The sequence below is a fragment of the Cervus canadensis genome, chromosome 25, assembly GCF_019320065.1.
Source record: "Cervus canadensis isolate Bull #8, Minnesota chromosome 25, ASM1932006v1, whole genome shotgun sequence".
Taxonomy (NCBI): Eukaryota; Metazoa; Chordata; class Mammalia; order Artiodactyla; family Cervidae; genus Cervus; species Cervus canadensis.
Window position 1 is genome coordinate 31,460,452 of NC_057410.1, and position 20,546 is coordinate 31,480,997.

Consider the following 20,546-nt stretch of genomic DNA (forward strand, 5'->3'; position numbering starts at 1 on the left):
CAGAGAGTGAAATAAGATAATCTGAAAAGGGACTCCAGTAGTTGACATGTAATTGCTCAGAGGATGTGAACTACTATTATTGATGTGTACACAGCAGTTCACTTATGGATTCTGTATTTTGTTCCCTGATATATCTCCCACAACTGTGTGATCCATTAACATCTATTACCCGTCCCTCAGTCCCATCTAATGACTCCTCTTTCCTCATTTGCACAAAAAAGGTCCTAATCTCAGTTGCTTTTCTAATCATAACTAGAGCTCGAAAATGTTAACCTTGGGGAGGGGAGTGGAGGGGATAAGCGGTGCTACACAGGGTCGTGACAGTTAAAACCCAAGCGGCATCGGAGGGGGAAGGCTGGCAGCATTTCTCCTACTTCCTGTTCTGAAAGGCTGAAGTCCTACCTTATTTCAGCCCTTGGCCTATAACTGACATTCTCAAAACCTAGAATTTGTCTTCCAACTCTAGTTTACCACCTAGAGACAAACCGTTCACAATGGTACCCCAGTGGGCCCTGAACTTGAGGTGGTGACACGTTTAGAGATCTGGAGCGGGCGGCGAGGGGGACTGGCGCCTGGGCCTGGGTTCTGACCTGGCCGTTTCCTCCGGTCAGGCTGCGCCGGCTCCCCACTCGTGGGCGGAGGCCCCACGGCCGACGTAAGGCAGCGACTTCGAGACTCTAAATCTGCACGGTCGGGCACGAAGGCAGGCGGCGGTGGCGCCAGGACCACCACCCGAGCCCTCAGACAGGAAAAAAGTGTGTGAAGAGCCGGGCCGAGCGCACAAGCGGGAAGCTGGAAGAAAGCCCCGGAGGAGCTGCGTGGGGAGGAGGCGAGGGAGCGCGGCTTCCCGCTCAACTGCGCGCTTCACTCTGGCTCCCTGAAGCAAGTGCCGGCCCCGGACTGTGCGTTCCTTTCGCCTCTGGGAATCTTGGCGACTCACAGAGGCCTCTCGGGGCGCCGCCCGGGCCTGGCGTTCCCGCGGTTGTCGGCCTCAGCTCCCGCCTCGGGCAGCTCGTCTCCTCCCTCTAACGGCCTCCGGCCGCGGCCTGCGTCCGCGGCGAGGGTGACGTCGGCGTGGGGGCGGGACTTCCTGCTTCGCGCGCCCTTGGGTCTCGGTACCGAGTCCGCTCTGTGGGGTTTGAGGGGCGGCGGGCCCGGGGTGCCTTCCCGGCCGGACTTCGGCGCCGGCCCCTCACCCCTGAGAAGGCCGGTCCGCTGAGGAGGAGCGGGGCTTTTTTTTCCATCGCCGCCGCCACCCTCTGTGCCTTTGGAGCTCTCCCGGGATTCCCCACATTTCCCTAGGGTCGGGAGCCCGAGGGGCGCGCTCGGCTGACCGGCTCCTGCTCTTCAGCCTGTGCCACGAGCGGCAGCCGAGACCTCGTCAGACGTGACGGGCTGGGCCCAGCAACCCGCGTGCGGGACCGCCTCCCGTAGCCCCAAATGCCGGGGCGGGAAGAGAGCCGTGAGGGTGTCTGCCTGGCGAGTGCGGCCAGAACACCGGTCACTTGTCTGTGCGCACGTTGCAAGGACCGTGTGTGAGTCTGGTAGGTAACGCTGTCTTGTCCGTAGGTTGGAATACTCATGGCTTTTTTCTTCACAACTTGCCCTTGAGTTCTTCTTTTGTTATTTTTCTCGTGGAACAGTTGGAGAGGGTGTTAGAAAAGTAAGCTGGGAGAATGTTCTGTAGCCGATTGACTGCACGTGAAACTCTTTATGGGGTTTTTGATGTACTCCAGCGTGGTGCTTGTGTAGCCCGTTTAAAAACTGACTAAACGTGTGATACATTTAGTTTCGCTTGCGAAAAAAAATTACGCTGCCGTTTTCGTTGACCCTGAAGACAATTCTAACAGTGATGTTGGCTGTCATTACAGAGATAACGTTAGAATATCTGAGTGCATGCTGGGCTTTAATGGACATTTTAATATGCCCTTAATATCCAAATTTTGACCAAAATAAACGGGCACTTGGCTTTTAAAATGCCCCTTCTAAGTATTTTAAAAGCCTTTGGTCACAAAAGTTGTAATGATGAAACTGCCTCAGTGAAATCTTGACGATGTCTAGGATAACCAGAAACTTGTTCATAGTTTCTCACATATAGTATATAGTTCGTACTGTGTTCGGACTATGAGCATAAAATACTTGAGTAGGTTGTTAAAACTGAGTAGGTTGTTAAAGCATTGCTTCTGTTACCAAGCAACATCTCTTGTAAACAAGTCCAATTACTCAACTAGAATATACTTAAATGTATGTATCCTACAATTATCTGGATTCAGAATTTTCTAAATTCAGGGGTTCAGTCTGTAGGTGATTGCAGTTCACGCTACCTTTTGTATTGAGCTGCGATTTCAAACTCATTTTGTTTAGAATTATTAGATTGCTTTAAATTTCAGAGTTGTGTAGAACTCTCCAGAGAGTTAAAAATGAATTTGAGTTACACCCTTTGGTTTTTTGGGACATAGTAAGTCAGATGTTCCCCTTTGAGTATTTTCTAACCAGGTGAAGTGTGGTTATATTTAGAAATTTTATCAAGTAGTAGAGTAATACCAATTTAGGGTAACAGCATTGGGAGATTGAAACACTAACTGCCCACAGGTGGTTTTTAAACCTTAGTTTAGCTAATAATCTCATTCTTCTCCACTCATTGAACCCTTAAGGATATAATTTCTTTGGCAAGTAAGGTGTACCTGGGAGATACTGTGGATTTGGTTCCAAACCACTGCAGTAAAGTGAGTCACATAAATTTTTTGTTTTTATTTTTCAGTGCATATTAAAGTTGTGTTTACACCATACTGTAGTGTATTAAGGGTGCAGTGTGCATTATTTCTAAAAATATACATATCTTAATTTAAAAAATGCTTAATTGCCAAAAAGTGTTGACCATTGTCTGACAGTGCAGAGTTGCCACAAACCTATAATATGTAAAAAAATTGCACTGTTTGTGAAGTGCAATACCATGAAGTGCAATAAAATGAATTATGCTGGTAGGTAGTTTTTAGACCACTTTTGGGGTGATATTGAATGCAGTAACCCATCAAGTATGGAAGAAAGGTGAGAACATCTGAGACACTGTGAAAGTGAATGACTTCTTTGAAGTCGGACTATTAGTGATGGGAATTGGAACTTAAAGTTTTGTTATTTACATCATGCCCTGACTATCTAAAAAATCTGTAGACTTTGTTTTAGTCCTTTCCCTTTTTCCTTTCCTGTATACTGATGTTGAAGTAACGAAATTGTCAAGAATTGGGCAAGACAAGCAAAGGAGAAAAATCCAGAATGACTCATACATGTTGTGTGATAAAATCCTTAGTAATCAGAAGTGAGCATTTTGTCATGGGAAGTTATAATTTAAGAAGCCTAGAAGAATGAAATCTTAACAGATTAGTGAATGGCCAGACTTCTTAGTATGTGTGGTGTTTTCTAGGTGCTGTCTGCCTAAAGTAAATGAGTTTTAACTTTGTCATACATAATGTATTAGGCTCAGCAAGTAATTTTCTTAAGTTGTCTAATCTGTGTAAAAATTTTCAGAAGTACTCTTTACTATTGACTGAAGTTCACGTTCCTTATCTGAACTCTTCAGAATTTCATCACACTCTGCCTTTTCAAGCTTATGTTCTTTATAGAAAAGCTATCCTCTGACCAGACCATCCTCTAAACCTACTGTGTGCTTTCTCCTTTCCTTACCAGTCTTCATGTCTTTCTCCCTACCTGACCTGATTTCTTTCCTTTCCTAAAATCTAAATAGTACGCTCTCTATAAAGTTCAACTCTGTAGGGAGGAAAAATTCTCTACCCCGTTAGGGTCTCTGGCCGGGCCTAGTGATTAAATTGATATAGATTAACAGTAGAACAGCATACAAGTTAAACAAAAATTTTTTTTCATGTACACGGAGAATGAAGACTGGAAAAAGTGACCAGAGCAGGAAGCTTTTACTAATCTTCCTTTTCTGGCCGCCTGATGTCCTCTGCTAGCGATCAGAAGTTGTTTTGTGCAGTTTGCTCAGCGTTCAAATATTCTTTTGATGAATTTGTAGGGGAGAAAGTGGTCTCCCCGTCCTATTCCTCCGCCATCTTAGCTCCTCCTTCTATAAATCTTCCTTGACTTACAGTGGTGTTACCTCCCCTATCATAAGCTGATGGGTTTGATATACCTAACCTACCCAATTACATCATACCTTATTCTACCCTACCTTAAACATGCTCAGAGCACTTATATCAGCCCACAAGGTTGGGCAAAATCATCTAACATGCAGCCTATTTTATAATAAAGTGTTGATTATGTCATGTAACTTATTGAATACTGTACTGAAAGTTAAAGATAGAATGGTTGTATGGGTCCAGAATGGTTGGAAGTGTATCAGTTGTTTACCTTCTTGATTGCTGGGAGCTACAGCTGCCCAGAATCACGAGAGAGAGGGCTGTACTGCATGTCACAGGCTGGCAAAAGATCAAAGTTAAAAATTCGAAGTGCGGTTTCTACTGAATGTGAATTGTGTGTGAAAGTGAAAGGTGAAAGTGTTAGTGGCTCAGTTGTGTCCAACTGTGACCCCATGGACTGTAACCCTCCAGGCTCCTCTGTCCATGGAATTCTCCAGGCAACAGTACTGAAGTGGGTGGTCATTTATTTCTCCAGGGGATCTTCCCAACCCAGGGGTTGAACTCAGGTCTGCATTGCGGGTGGACTCTTTACCGCCTGAACCAGTGAATTGCTTTTGCTCTATTGTGAAGTCAAAAAGGTCCTAAGTTAGAGATGATCTGTATCTTTTAGACAAACTAATTTGTGAAAAATTAACAAAACAAAGAGTTTTGGGCTAAGAGGAGCAAATTGGAGAAGTGACTAGGAAGATAACGGTTAGTTTAACAAGTTGGTACAAATTTCTTGGCTTTGATTCATTCACTGTCTCTGGTGATAAGAATGTCTTCCTTCCTCCTGGTGCAGGGAGGGCACCTTTCACATGGGAGTTTTATCTCCTGCCTTCTGGAAGAAAAAGGACGGTCTGAGTGCTCCTCTTGCATCTGCTGTTTCTCAGGTGCCTTTAACTCCGTCAGTATACCAGAGGGGCAGATTTTGTGGTAACATGTACTGCACTCCACCTCTGAAGTCCTGCAGAATGTGTTCATCAGTCCTGCTCACTTGAAACTTTATATTGTATTGTTATAACATTTCTATATATCTCTTACCTTCCTAACTATAGATGATAAGCTTTTTAGAGGCAGAACATCAGATTTCAGTAAACTGTATCCTTAGTCTTTTCCAAATAGGAGTTGCTGAATAAATTAGAGATGAGGAATGTGTATTTGTACTCCTTCTGTAGTGTTGTGCAAGTAAACGAAAATCTTTTGAGAGTAACTGAGGGAGAAAGGGCAACTATCAGCCATAAGAAAGGGGATTAAAAAGAGGGGATTCAACTGGAATTGGAGGTAAAGTTTCTGTTCCTAGAAAGTATGAATAGTTGAGAATTTCCCATGACAGTATTAGCTGTAAGGACTCCCTCAGGAATGCTGGCGCTATTTCCCTAGTGGTCTTGGGAGTTTGGTCAGTTTCCTAGTTCTTCTTTAGTAGAATCTGGGTTTAAAAAAAATAATTCCCCCACTCCCTTTCCTTCCTTTCCTCCTGCCTGCCTTCTTCCATTCCTCTCTTTGTGTTTCCTCATTTTGCCCCTTTCCACTTTACTTTTTACCTAGGAAAGACTTAATTTATGAAATTATGTTAGTATTTTCATTTGGCTCATAAATTAACAGTTCTCTTAAGTTTTATATTTTTCTATCACGACTGTCTCTCTGGGTCCTGGAAAGATCACAGACTCTGTAGTCTAGCACTATTTTTTTTTTTTAAGTTTAACTGAGCTATATTCCAGAAAGAAAGCCATGAAATGTCCAGTTATTTGTTTTCTGTATATTGTAACTTCAGATCACTTTTGGGTTAAAATTCATGGAGTTAGGAGGAACCTAAACCTAGTTATTCTCTTTTGGAAAGCATTTATCACTCTTAAGATAGGTCTTCAAATAAATTCTAGGTATTTTAATAGTTTTGCTGTAAATCTTATATCTGATGCTTATGACAAAGAGTCATTTGAGTTAAAGGTATTAAAAAGTTGAGTCTCAGAGTCCTTTTATAAATCTTGGTTTGATTCAGTTGCTTCTTAGTGAGCTGGCTGTCTTAGCTTTTGAGTTGTTGCCCAGTAACACGATTGCGGTTGAGCATGGCAACCACTGGCAGCGTTAGCTTTGGGCTACAGGGATTTTCCCAGTGAAGTTGCACTGCCTATCTCTAGTGTTCACATTCAGTCTGTTTTTCTCAACTGAATCACATTAAGGGAGGCAAACTGAAATTACATACAATATAATTATGTATTTTTTTTTTTAAGTGTTGACAAATCATAGCTTTCATGTTTTCCACATAGAGATGCAAAATAAATATGTATTGAATTGCATGTGAAGAACATGTGAAAAGACTGGTTCAATTAAAGATTAGTCTATTCTAGACAGGAAAAACTGGTAAATAATAAGTAATATCAGAGTTCTTTACAACTGATATAGCCAGCCAGAGCTGGAATGGATGAAGTTGAAATGGTTCTTCTTCAGATAACATTTTAATATTACTTCTAGAGGTTCATTGAGAAGGGTAGGTCAATAAGCATGAATTGATAGGCACCCTGATTTTTGTGGGACGAGAATTATGACTCAGGCGACCACAGCTTGACTAAGTCACTTAACCTTTCTTGGCCTATTTTCTCATTTGAAAAAATAAATTCCCAAAGATTTCTTTAAGAAATTTTATCCTTGCAATTTAAAGCAAATCTTATTTCTTCTGTTCATTGGTTTAGTTAATACTTGAGTACTCATTATGTGTCTTTCACTGTGCTAGACACCAGAGTACCAGATTGTGAATAAGACATAGCCTCAAGCAGCTTTGGTGGGAGAAATGGATAATTATTTGCAATATAAATACAGTAAATAAATAAGGGTGTGTTCAAATGGCAACCCACTCCAGTATCTGCCTGGAAAATTCCATGGATGAAGGAGCCTGTACTGTCCATGGGGTCGCAAAGAGTTGGACATGACTGAGCAACTTCTCTCACTGGGGCCAAGTAGGGAGGACAACTGACCTAGAACTGCAGACATGATACACTATGATTGAGGAATGCCTCATTTGAATAATGTAAGAGTAATCTGAGAGTGTACAAACAAATATTCAGTGTGGCCTGGAGGGAGTTAATCCGACAAGGAAAACAGGAGTTTCTCTGAATTGGAGAGAGAGGGTCAGAAGTTGTCAGCCATGGTAGTAGTTTAGTTAAGATCCTGGGTGTAGACAGGGGCTGGTGAATATCAGCATGTAATGAGAAGGTGGAGTAAGAGAATAGGGAGCTAAACCAAAGAAGGGTTTTCGGAACCTAAGGAGGGAATGCATATCACATTTACTTTATTGTTTAAATGGAAGTTGCTAGTCAAGAAACATAGTGTAGCTCTGTAAATGTAAACTCATCAGTGCAAAGATGATCTCTACAAAGATCTGAAGTTGCAAATGGGGATAAGTCTTTAGTTAGCATCATATCAGAGAGGAAGAAGTATATGTTTTGGGGCCCAAATCCTGAGACTGAAAATTAAAATCTGAAAAAAAAAAAAAAAGAAAATTAAAATCTTGGCTGTACCACTTATACTACCTGCTTGGCTTTTTGGAAAAGTTATTTTAGGGTCCTCAAAAGGTCCAAGGAGAAGGCAATGGCAACCCACTCCAGTGTTCATGCCTGGAAAATCCCATGGACGGAGGAGCCTGGTAGGCTGCAGTCCGTGGGGTCTCGAAGAGTCAGACACAACTGAGCGACTTCACTTTCACTTTTCACTTTCCTGCATTGGAGAAGGAAATGGCAACCCGCTCCAGTGTTCTTGCCTGGAGAATCCCAGGGACTGGGGAGCCTGATGGGCTGCCGTCTATGGGGTCGCACAGCGTCGGACACGACTGAAGTGATTTAGCAGCAGCAGCAGCAAAAGGTCCAAAAAGAAATTATTTTAAGACATTCATTGAGGAATGTCTTCATGTGTAAAACGATAACTTTTTTTTTTATCTGCAAAAGTCACATGGATTAAAAGATATATGTTATAATGCCTGACTCAGTTACAGTGGGCACTTGTTAAATGTTAACTTTTATTCATTCCACTGTTACAGATTCTTCTAAATACTTTTCTTTTCTGCCTGTTCTCCCCACTCCTCCACCCTCATCATCATCTTTTATCCTTCAGGATCCACCAGAAGTCCTGCCTTTTCCTTGATACATTTCTTTACAGATGGTAATTCCAAATTTTCTATAATGAAATGAACATATTCTTATATCCCTTAGAACTTTCTTATCCTTTTATTATTAACTTTAGGAGATTTCATTAACTCACATATAAGAAGTTTGCAGACAGATGATTCTAGGATTGTCAAATCAGTGGCTCAGTGCCATCACTAAGAACCTGGATTCTAAAAAAAAAAAAAAAAAAGAACCTGGATTCTTTCTTTTTTGCTTGGCTAATTGAACTTAGGCTTGATTACAGAAGTCCAATCATCACATTTTCTAAAGTTCAAAAGACATAACTTCTCTACCCAATTGTAAGCATACAGTTCAATGTTTTTTAGTATGTTTGTAGAGTTGTACAACCATCATCATGTTTTTATTAAATTCCCCCTACCCATTTCTCTCAGGCTTATTTGCAGTCAATCCACTGCCTGACCTTCTCCCACAAACCAATTACCTGCTTTCTCTATACACTGGTCTTTTCTGCACATTTCATGTAAATGGAATAAAAAATACATATATAAATGTCTTTTGTATCTGACTTCTTTCACTTAATATTTTTGAAGTTCATCTGTGTAGCATGTATCAGTATTTTGTTCTTTTTTATCGCTTTCATATAAATGTTCACATTCATTCATCAGTTGATGGATGTTTTGCATTGTTTTCATTTTTCAACTTTTGGAAATAATGCTTCCATGAAGGTTTGCATAAATGTTTGGGTGAACACATGTTTTCATTTCTCTTGGGTAGAGTCCTTGGAGTGGAATTGCTGAGACATATGGTATGCCTTTAGGGTATATTTGGTCTTTGTCCCTAATTGCTGACACAGAGCTCCTAAAACCTTTGGAATTTCCTGAGTGATATTCTTTTGTTACTCTTTTTTTTTTTTTAATATATATATATTTTATTGAAGTATAGTTGACTTACAATGTTTCAGGTGAACAGCCAGGTGATTCAGTTACACACACATTATTTTTGAAATTATTTTCCTTTATAGGTTATTATAAGATATTGACTATAGTCCCCTGTGCTGTACAGTAAACCTTTGTTGCTTTGTTGTTGTTCAGTGGCTAAGTCATGTCCAACTCTTTCCAATTCCATAATTGCAGCATGCTAGGCTTTCTTGTCCTTCACTGTCTGTCTCCCTGCGTTTGCTCAAACTCATGTCATTGAGTCAGTTATGCCATCCAACCGTCTCATCCTCTGTTGCTCCTTTTTCCTCTTGCCCTCAATCTTTGCCAGCATCAGGATCTTTTACAGGGAATTGGCTCTTTGCATTAGATAGCTAAAGTATTGGAGCTTGAACTTCGGCATCAGTCCTTCCAATGAATATTCAGGGTTGATTTCCTTTAGGATAAACTGGTTTGATCTCCTTGCAGTCCAAGGAACTCTCAAGAGTCTTCTCTAACACCACAGTTTGAAAGCATTAGTTCTTTGGCGTTCAGCCTTTTTTATGGTCCACCTCTCACATCCATACGTGACTACTGGAAAAACCATAGCTTTGACTATATGGACCTTTGTCAGCAAAGTGAGTCTCTATTTTTTAATACACTGTCTAGGTTTGTCATAGCTTTTCTTCCAGGGAACAAGCATCTTTTAATTTCTTGGCTGCATTCACCATCCACATTGATTTTGGATCCTAAGAAAATAAACTCTGTCACTGTTTCCACTTTTCCCCCATCTGTTTGCCACAAAGTGATGGGACCATGATCTTAGTTTTTTGAATGTGGTGTTTTAAGCCAGCTTTTTCACTCTCTCCTTTTACCTTCATCAAGAGGCTCTTCAGTTCTTCATTTTCTGCCATAAGGATGGTATCATCTTCATATCTGAGGTTGTTGGTATTTCTCCTGGTAGTCTTGATTTCAGCTTAAGCTTCATCCAGCCTGGCATTTTGCATGATGTATTCTGCATAAAAGCTAAATAAGCATGGTGACAGTATACAGCCTTGACGTAGTCCTTTCCCAGTTTTGAACCAGTCCATCGTTCCATGTCCGGTACTATCAGTTGCTTCTTGATGTACATGCAGGTTTCTCAGGATGCAGGTAAAGTAGTCTGGTAATTCCATCTCTTTAAGGATTTTCCATGGTTTGTTGTCATCCACAAAGTTTGTTGCTTGTTGCATATCAATTTTTTTTAAATTAGAAATCTAGCATTCTATTATTCATACTGAATCAAATAAATGGAATCAAAATGTCATAAATTTTTTAGTTAGGCAAAAATTCATAAGTTTTCTAAAATATATGTTATACTTATTATTTATATTTACGTATACAAAAGCTTTTCTATTATACTTAATAAAGGCTTGAGAAAGAACATAAAAAAAAGATGGAGAAATTGGAAAACAAACTAAATGAAATGGAAGCACTGAATATGAAATAGAAAAAGTGAAACAAACTAGATAAAAGTAAAAGATCATCATATAGTCAAGTTGTTTTTAAACATGGTTGCTCATTAGACACATATCTATCTGAAGCTTTGGTGAAAAAGCAATTCCTCAGCATTTGTATTTTTCAAAAAATTCCGAAATAATTCTCATAGGCATCTGGATTTTAGAAAGTGATTACAGGTTTTTCTATTAAATGATAATTTTGGTGATATAGAGTTCTATTATTTTTCTATTGACCAATCATGATACAATGGTATTAAGTTAGTATTAGTTAACACAGTCATAATAGTGAAAGATGTTTATCAATTTTCACAGTCAAGAGCCTGACAAAAAATAAAAGGTAATTAAAATTGCAAGCCATAATAGGAGCATGATTAACCTAACAGTATAAAATAATTACATAGAATTTGGGGTGTCAAGCAGACTGATGTGGTAAGTAGAAGTGCATACATGCACATGTTTTCATCTGCCCAGCCAGTCTGTGTCTTTTGGTTGGTGCATTTAATCCATTTACATTTAAGGTGCGGAGAAGGCAATGGAAACCCACTCCAGTACTCTTGCTTGGAAAATCCCATGGACGGAGGAGCCTGGTAGGCTGCAGTCCATGGGGTTGCTAAGAGTCGGACACGACTGAGTGACTTCACTTTCACTTTTCACGTTCATGCATTGGAGAAGGAAATGGCAACCAACTCCAGTGTTCTTGCCTGGAGAATCCCAGGGACTGGGGAGCCTGATGGGCTGCCGTCTATGGGGTCGGACACGACTGAAGCGACTTAGCAGCAGCAGCAGCATTTAAGGGATTATCAATATGTATGATCCTATTACCATTTGCTTAATTGTCTTAAGTTTACTTTCTGTAGGTCTTTTCCTTGTCTTCTGTTTTCTGCTTAGAAATATTCCTTTAGCATTTGTTGTAAAGCTGGTTTGGTGGTGCTGAATTCTCTAAGCTTCTGCTTGTCTGGAAAGCTGTTGATTTCTTCATCAAATGTGAATGAGAGTCTTTCTGGGTAAAGTGTTTGTGGTTGTAGGTTCTTTCCTTTCATCACTTTAAATATATCATGCCATTCCCTTTTGGCTTGTAGAGTTTCTGTTGAGAAATCAGTTTCTGTTGAGAAACTCCCTAATGGGAGTTTCCATTTATGTTGTCGTTTTTCCATTGTTGCTTGTAATATTTTATCTTTGTCTTTAATTTTTGTCAGTTTGATTATTATCTGTCTTGGTGTGTTCTTCCTTGCATTTATCCTGCCTGGGACTCTCTGTGCTTTCTGGACTTAGTTGACTATTTCTTTTCCCATGTTAGGGAATTTTTCAGCTATTCTCTCTTCAAATATTTTCTTAGGTTCTTTCTGTCTCTGTTCTCCTTCTGGGACCCCTATGGTGCATTTAATGTTGTCCCAGAGGTCTCTTAGACTGTCTTAATTTCTTTTCATTCTTTTTTCTATATTCTGTTCTGCAGAAGTGATTTTCACCATTTTGTCCTCCAGGCCATTTATCTGTTCTGCTATTGATTCCTTCTAGAGTATTATTCATCTCTGTTTGTTTGTTCTTTAGTTCTTGCAGGTCTTTGGTAAACAATTCTAGCATCTTCTCCATTGTTTTCTCAAGATACTGGGTCATCCTCACTATCATTATTCTGAATTTTTTTCTGGAAGTTTGCCTATCTCCACTTGATTTAGTTGTTTTTCTGGGATTTTATCTTTCCCTTCATCTGGGACATAACTTTCTGCTTTTTATCCCAATTAACTGTGTGTAATGTGGTTTTATTTTTAGCCTTTGTGGGATTGTAGTTCTTCTTCCTTCTTGTGTCTGCCCTCTGATTGAGGAGGCTAAGAGGCTTGTGTAAGCTTCCTCATGGGAGGGACTGGTGGTTGAAAAACTGGGTCTTGCTCTAGTGGGCAGGGCCTTGCTCAGTAATCTATAATCCAAATTATCTCCTGATGGGTAGAGTTGTGCTCCCTCCTTGGTAGTTGTTGGGCTTGAGGTGACCCAGCCCTGGTATCTGTGGGCTCTATAGTAGGGTTAATGGCGACCTCCAAAAGGGTTTATGCCAAGGGGGACCTTCCCAGACTGCTGCTACCAGTGCCATATCCCTGTGGTGAGCCCCTGCCGACCCACTAGCAGGTAGGTTTGGTTCAGTCCCCTGTGGGGTCATTCCTCTGGGTCTTGGTGTGCACAAGATTTTGTTTGTGCCCTCTAAGACTGGAGTCTCTGTTTCCCTCAGTCCTGGAAGTCCCACTGGCTTTCAAGGTCAGATTTCCTGGGGATTCCTAGTCCTTTTATAAGATTCCCCAGGCTAGGAAGCCTGACATGGAGTTCAGAATCTTCACAACAGTGGGAGAATTTCTGTGGTATTATTGTTCTCCAGTTTTGTGGGTCACCTATCTGGCAGGTATGGGATTTGATTTTATGGTGATTGTGCCTCTCCTCCTGTTTCTCTTTGGCTTCTTTTTTGTCTTTGGACATGGGGTATCTTTTTTGGTGGGTTTGAGCATTGTTCTGTCGATGGTTGTGATTTTGGTGCTCTTGCAGGAGGAGATGCGCACATGTCCTTCTATTGCGCCATCTTGAACTGGAGACCCATTTTTTTGCTATTCTTAATGAGCCCCTTTTGATCACACCTAAGTTTATGCTAATATGGTGGTTTAGAAGGGATCCTTAGATCCTCAGAAGGGACAGGTCACCAGAAAGACCATGCGATGAGACTGTTGAAATTTTCAGCCTTACCCACTAACTTCTGGGAAGAAGGAAGGGAGACTGGACTTCTGTAAAAACTTTTAAACAATGCAATTCTGAGAGCATCTCAGTTGATGAATACAGGTGCTGAAAGAGTGGCTTTCCCCGAGGGGAGAAGCTCTGTGCCTCTTTCCCCATACTTAGGAGCAGCCTGTGCAAAGGTTGCATGGTACAGAGTTGTATCCTTTTTAATAAAGCAGTAATAGTAAATTGTTTTCTTGAGTTTTGTGAGCCATTTTAGCAAATTATCAAACCTAAGGAGAGTCATGGAGAGGGCAGTGGCACCCCACTGCAGTACTCTTGCCTGGAAAATCCCATGGACGGAGGAGTCTGGTAGGCTGCAGTCCATGGGGTCGCTAAGAGTCGGACATGAGTGAGCGACTTCACTTTCACTTTCCACTTTCATGCATTGGAGAAGGAAATGGCAACCCACTCCAGTGTTCTTGCCTGGAGAATCCCAGGGACGGGGGAGCCTCATGGGCTGCCGTCTATGGGGTCGCACAGAGTCGGACACGACTAAAGCGACTTAGCAGCAGCAGCAAGGAGAGTCATGGAACTCCCGACTTTGAGGTGGTTGGTCAAAAGTATAGGTGGCAACCTGGGACTTACGACTGGTGTCCAAAGTGGGAGCACCGCCTGGACTGAGCCCTTAGACTGTGGAGTCTGCACTGCTTCTGGGTAGTTACTGTCAGGATTGAATTCAATTTTAGAGCTTTGAAGTTGGTGAATTGGTTGAATTGGTTGATGTGAAGAAAACTACAGAAGTGTTCTAACAACAGTTCAGAATTTTTTTTTTTTAATTTTTGTGTAAAATTTATTATTTTTGGCTGCTCTGGGTATTCATTGCTGGGTGAAGGCTTTCTCTAGTTGCAGTGAGTGGGGGCTACTCTCTAATTGTGGTATGCTGGCTTCTCATTGTGGTGGCTTCTCTTGTTAGGGAGCAATGGCTTAGCTGACCCTGGGCATGCTCCTGGGAATCTTCCAGGAGCAGGAATCAAACCCGTGTCCCCTGCGTTGGTAGACAGATTCTTAACCACTGGACCACCGGGCAAGTCCCCAGAATTTATTTTTAATCTTTTCGGAAACTGCCAAATTTTGTTTGCGAAAGTGAGCAGTTACATTCCCATCAAAAATGTACAAGGGTTCCAGTTTCTCCACATTCTCATCAGCACGTCTTTTTTATTACAGCCCTTCCACTGAGCAACTGCTGCTGCCAGTCAGTAGAGACTCCCTGTTTTAACTCACATTTCCCGAATACAGATGGTGTGGAGTTTTTCATGTGCATATGTGCTAGTCACTCAGTCGTGTCTGACTTTCTGACCCTTTGGATTGTAGCCTGCCAGCCTCCTCTGTCCGTGGGATATTTCAGGCAAGAATACTGGAATGGGTTGCTGTTTCCTTCTCCAGGGGATCTTCCTGACCTAGGGATCGAACCTGCATTTCCTGTGTCTCCTGCACAGCTGGCAGTTTCTTTACCTGCTGAGCCATTGGGAAAGCCCTTTAAATATGCTTATTACCCATTTATAAGCCTTTGGTGAACATTTGTTTGAATCTTCTGCTCATTTTTTAGCTTTTTTGTTTTTTTTTTTTTTACTTCTTATTGAGGTGTAAACGTTTCTATATTCTGGATGAAGGTCATTTGTTACAGATATACAGAGACTTTCTGTCAGTTTGTGGCTTTTTCTTACTGGTGTCTTTGAAGTGCAGAGTTCTTAATGAAGTATAATATATCATTTGTTGCTTTTATGGCCTGTATCAATATATCAATGTTTTGATATTTGAGATGGTTGGATGGCATCATCAGCTTAGTGAACATGAATTTGAGCAAACTCCAGTAGATAGTGAAGGACAGGGAAGTCTGATGTGCTGTAGTCCATGAGGTCTCAAAGAGACAGACACAACTAAGCAACTGAACAACAACAATAATAAATATTTTTGACTTTGTGTTTCAAAACTTTTTGCATAATTCAGGGTCACAAAGATTTCTTCTGGGTTTTCTTTTAGCTCCTTCATTTAGATTTAGGATTCATATTGAATTAAATTTCTTTTTTATTTTTATGCCAAGTGGGTGCCAATTTGTCCTAGAACCATTTGTTAAAAAGGCTGTTCTTTCCCCCCTTGGATTGTATTGGTGCCTTTGTTAAAAAAAAAAAAAAAATCAGTTGCCTATAACTTGAATTTATTTCTAGAGTGTTAATTATGTTTGTCTATATCCCTGTACTTCAGTACCATGCTGTTTAGATAACCTATAGTGTTATATAGTAAGTTTCAAGATGGGTAGTGTTAAATCCCCTAACTTTTTCAGAAGTGATTCTAGATCCTTTCTGTTTACATAGAAAATTTGGGATCAGTTGGTCAGTTTCTACAAAATTTTCTGGGACTTGATAGAATTTTCATTGAATCTATAGATCAACATGGGAAGAATTGCTAACTTAAAATTGGGGCTTCCAATTCATAAACATGTAATGTTTGTCCATTTAGATCTTTACTTTCAACACTTTTAAAATTTTCAATATATGTCTTGTTTTTCTATTAAATTTATTCCTAAGAATTTGATCATTTTTTATTCTGAGAATGGAGTTTCCGTAGTTTGATTTTTAGATTGTACATTGCTGGCACATAAAAATGCAATCAACTTTTATATATTGTTTTTACATAGGTAATCATGTCTGTGAATAAAACATTTCTACTTCTTCATTTCCAGTCTGAATGTTGATGCATTCTTTTATTTATTTTTGCCTTATTGTGTGGGTAAGACTCTTCAGTGAGAGGATGAGTGTTCCTGGTCTTGGGGGGAAAGCTCACAGATTTTTACAGTCAAGTGTGATGTTACCAGTTTCTGGAGCATGTTCCTATCCAGAGTTTTCTTATCCAGTGTTGTTCATGTTCTTATGCAGAATTCAGCAGCTTTTGTGAATAAACAGTTTGTTGAATGCCTTTGATTGAATTCCAGAGCACTGATATGGCTGTTTTTTGACCGTTTTGTGGAAAGGATTTGTTGACCTGTTCATTCTGTCAGGCTGGAAATAGGAGGTCTGTTTTTTGATTTATGTGTGGTATTCTTCTCTCAGGAGGATAAATCTTTTTATATTACTTATAATCCTCTGCACCATATTAGACATTTATTGATCACTCCAAATGTACATGAATTAGAATTAAATTTCATGATTTCCCTCAAGCCTCAAACTATAAGGCACTTGGGTTTGGGGAGTTCCAAGCTAGTTTCTTGTGTTTCTTATCCTTTTGACAAGTGAAAGAAACTGCATTTAGCAAGTGTTTATTAACTACCTTCGTGTTCTAGCTATTGTATAGGGTTTTGGGAGTATAAAGATGGCTAAGACATAATGATCCCAAGGAGGTCTTTGCCTAGTGAGGGAGATTGGTGTACAAATAGCTGATTATATTGTGGTAAAGTAAATACATTGATAGCAATAAATGTGTGGCATTCTGGAAGAACTCTTAAGGATACTTAACTCAGAATGGATTGGGGTAAATGGAAAAGGAAGACATCTAAGCAAAACTATCAGAAGGAAGGAATGACTGAATTGAATATAAAAATGAGTGAAGGGTGAGATTAGGAGATTGAGTTCTAGTTAGATCAGCATGGGGTGAGAAAAAGCATGGTATGTTCAATGAACTACAAGCAGTTTAATGTTGTTAGGACAAAAGTACATATGAGGGAGTTGTAAGAGATGAGGATGAAAGGGTAGAGAGGGCCCAGGTTGTGGAGGGTTTTGTATACTATATTAAGCTTGGGTTAACCTTTTTTGACCAGTTCTGCAAAACTGAGTGGAAAGTACTTCAGGATTCTGTCAAGGTGTGATTTGAATTTTGTTTAACTACATTTTCAATTACTCCCAAAGCCATAATAAAAGACATATACAGTATATATATTTCAGCTGTGCTGTATAGCTGGATTTTAAAAGTCAAGAGACCAACAGCATATTAACTGATAAAGAATAAAAGGTCTAATGTGTCTTTAAAATAATGTTATGACCTTAAATTTTTTATTATTAATATGTATGGATAAAATTACACAGTCTGTTCTAATGTAGGATTCTATGGATTTAATTTGAAAAAGAAGTTTAACTGGTAATTATTAAACTGTTATTGTAGATAAAAGGCAGTTATATTGATAAGGGAATTATAAGTTGAGTCTTAGATTTGGTTAACTTTATAAAGTATGGATCTGACACTGAAAAGAGCCACATTTTTTAAATTATATTTTTGAGTTTATCACATAAACTTGCATAGAAGGGAATGAAATTTGAGATCTTCTGGGTATTTTTCCAAAAGTGGGAGCTAGAACTTCAAGTCTTACACTCTTTAATAATTTGGTCACTATTTTCTGGTTTGAAAGGGAGAGACGCCCCTGCCCCACTCTGGTCTTCAAGTAGACTTGGAGGTCCCTCTCTTTGTTCCTCAAAAACATTTTCCCTCTGATTATAAACATAATAACCTGTATTTGTTGTAAAATAAGAAAAGTACAAGAAGTCAAATCCCTTATATTATTATATAGTGGAGGTAACAAATAGATTTAAGGGATTAGATCTGATAGATAGGATCTGAAGAACTATGGACAGAGGTTCATAACATTATATAGAGGTGGTGACCAAAATCATCCCAAGGAAAAGAAATGCAAGAAGGCAAAGTGGTTGTCTGAGAAAGCCTTACAAATAGCTGAGAAAAGAAGAGAAGAGAAGGCAAAGGAAAAAGGGAAAGATATACCCAACTGAATGCAGAGTTCCAGAGCATAGCAAGCAGAGAGATAAGAAAGCCTTCTTAAGTGAACAGTGCAAAGAAATAGAGGAAAACAATAGAGTGGGAAAGACTAGAGATCTCGTCAAGAAACTTAGAGATACCAAGGGAACGTTTCATGCAAAGGTGGGCACCATAAAAGACAGAAATGGTATGGATCTAACAGAAGCAGAAGATATTAAGAAGAGGTGGCAAGAATACACAGAGGAACTATACAAAAAAGACCTTAATGGTCATCCTGATGATGTGGTCACTAACCTAGAGCCAGATATCCTTGAATGCGAAATCAAGTGGGCCTTAGGAAGCAGCACTACAAACAGTGCTAGTGGAGGTGATGGAATTCCAGCTGAGCTATTTCAAATCATACAAGATGATGCTGTTAAAGTGCTGCACTCAATACGTCAGCAAATTTGGAAAATTCAGCAGTGGCCACAGGACTGGAAAAGGTCAGTTTTCATTCCAATCCCAAAGAAAGGCAATGGCAAAGAATGTTCAAATTACCATACTATTGTACTCATTTTACATGCTGGCAAGATTATGCTCAAAATCCTTCAAGCTAGGCTTCAGCAGTATGTGAACTGAGAACTTCCAGATGTTCAAGCTGGATTTAGAAAAGGTGCAGGAACCAGAGATCAAATTGCCACCATCCGCTGGTTCATAGAAAAAGCAAGGGAATTCCTAAAGACTGCCTACTTCTGGTTCATTGTCTATGCTAAAGTCTTTGTGTGGATCACAACAAACCATGGAAAATTCTTAAAGAGATGGGAGTACCAGACCACCTGACCTGTCTTCTGAGAAACCTGTATGCAGATCAAGAAGATCAAGACCTGTTGCAGATCGAGAAGCAACAGTTAGAACCAGACATGGAACAACAGACTGGTTCCAAATTGGGAAAGGAGTATGTCAAGGCTATATACTGTCACTTGCTTATTTAACTTATATGCAGAGTACATTGTGTGAAATGCCAGGCTGGATGACACACAAGTTGGAGTCAAGATTGCCAGGAGAAATGTCAGTAACCTCAGATATGCAGATGACACCACCCTTACGGCAGAAAGTGAAGAGGAACTGAAGAGCCTCTTGATGAAGATGAAAGAGGAAAGTGAAAATGCTGGCTTAAAACTCAGCATTCAAAAAACTAAGATCATGGCATTTGGTCCCATCGCCTCATGGCAAATAGATGGGGAAAAAATGGAAACAGTGACAGACTGTTTTTTCCCTGGGCTCCAGAATCACTGCAGATGGTGACTGCAGCCAAGAAATTAAAAGACGCTTGCTCCATGGAAGAAAAGCTATGACAAACCTAGACTGCATGTTAAAAAGCAGAGACATCACTTTGCCGACTAAGGTCCATATAGTCAAAGCTATGGTTTTTCCAGTAGTCCTGTGAAGTGAGATTTGGACTGTAAAGAAGGCTGAGTGCCGAAGAATTGATGCTTTCGAACTGTGGTATTGGAGAAGACTCCTGAGAGTCCCTTGGACTGCAAAGAGACCAAACCAGTCAATCCTAAAGGAAGTCAACCCTGAATATTCATTGGAAGGACTGATGCTGAAGTTGTATCTCTCAATACTTTGGCCACCTGATGTGAAGAATTGAGTCATTGGAAAAGACCCTGATGCTGGAAAACATTGAGAGCAAGAGGAGAAGGGGATGACAGGATGAGATGGTTGGATGGCATCACTGACTCAGTGGACATGAGTTTGAGCTAACTCCAGGAGATAATGACAGGGAAGCCTGCTGTGCTGCAGTTCATGGGGTCGCAAAGAGTTGGACACGACTTAGTGATGCACAACCACAGGAAATGCACAAATAATAAAATCAGCATATGATCCAGAGATAATCTTACTAGTATTTTAATGTCTATCTTTTTTTTCCCCCTGCATATATAGTAATGTAAACATGCTTTTGCAAAATAAGGGCTGATGCTGGGAGGGATTGGGGGCAGGAGGAGAAGGGGACAACAGAGGATGAGGTGACTGGATGGCATCACCGACTCGATGGACATGGGTTTGAGTAAACTCCGGGAGTTGGTGATGGACAGGGAGGCCTGGCGTGCTGCGATTCATGGGGTCACATAGAGTCAGACACGACTGAGTGACTGGACTGAACTGAACTAAGCAATGTTTTTATAATTTGCTTTTTCTTCTTTTATAACATTTACAAAAATTTATTAAAGGCCTTCCCTGGTGGCTTATCAGTAAAGAATCAGCCTATAATGCAAGAGGCTGATTGCATTATAGCCGCTATAATTTTGTGCTCCAGAATCACTGGATGGGTTGGGAAGATCCCCTTGAGGAGGGCGTCGCAACCCACTCCAGTACTTTTGCCTGGAGAATTCCGTGGACTGAGGAGCCTGGGCCGGCCACATTCCACAGGGTTGCAAAGAATCGGAC

At 40.4% G+C, this 20,546-nt stretch overlaps 1 protein-coding gene across 4 annotated transcripts in view; it reads left to right on the top strand.

Moving 5' to 3' along the window:
* The first annotated feature begins 1,106 nt into the window (after window positions 1-1,106).
* CEP83 (centrosomal protein 83) overlaps window positions 1,107-20,546 on the top strand; it is a 136,220-nt gene continuing 116,780 nt past the window's right edge. For 2 of the 4 annotated variants that reach the window (XR_006265535.1, XM_043447433.1), the window contains exon 1: window positions 1,108-1,544. The gene's annotated coding sequence lies outside the window, so the exon portion shown is untranslated. Of the gene's footprint in view, window positions 1,545-20,546 lie in introns of all 4 variants that reach the window. The other 2 variants (XM_043447432.1, XM_043447430.1) reach the window with 2 other exon arrangements.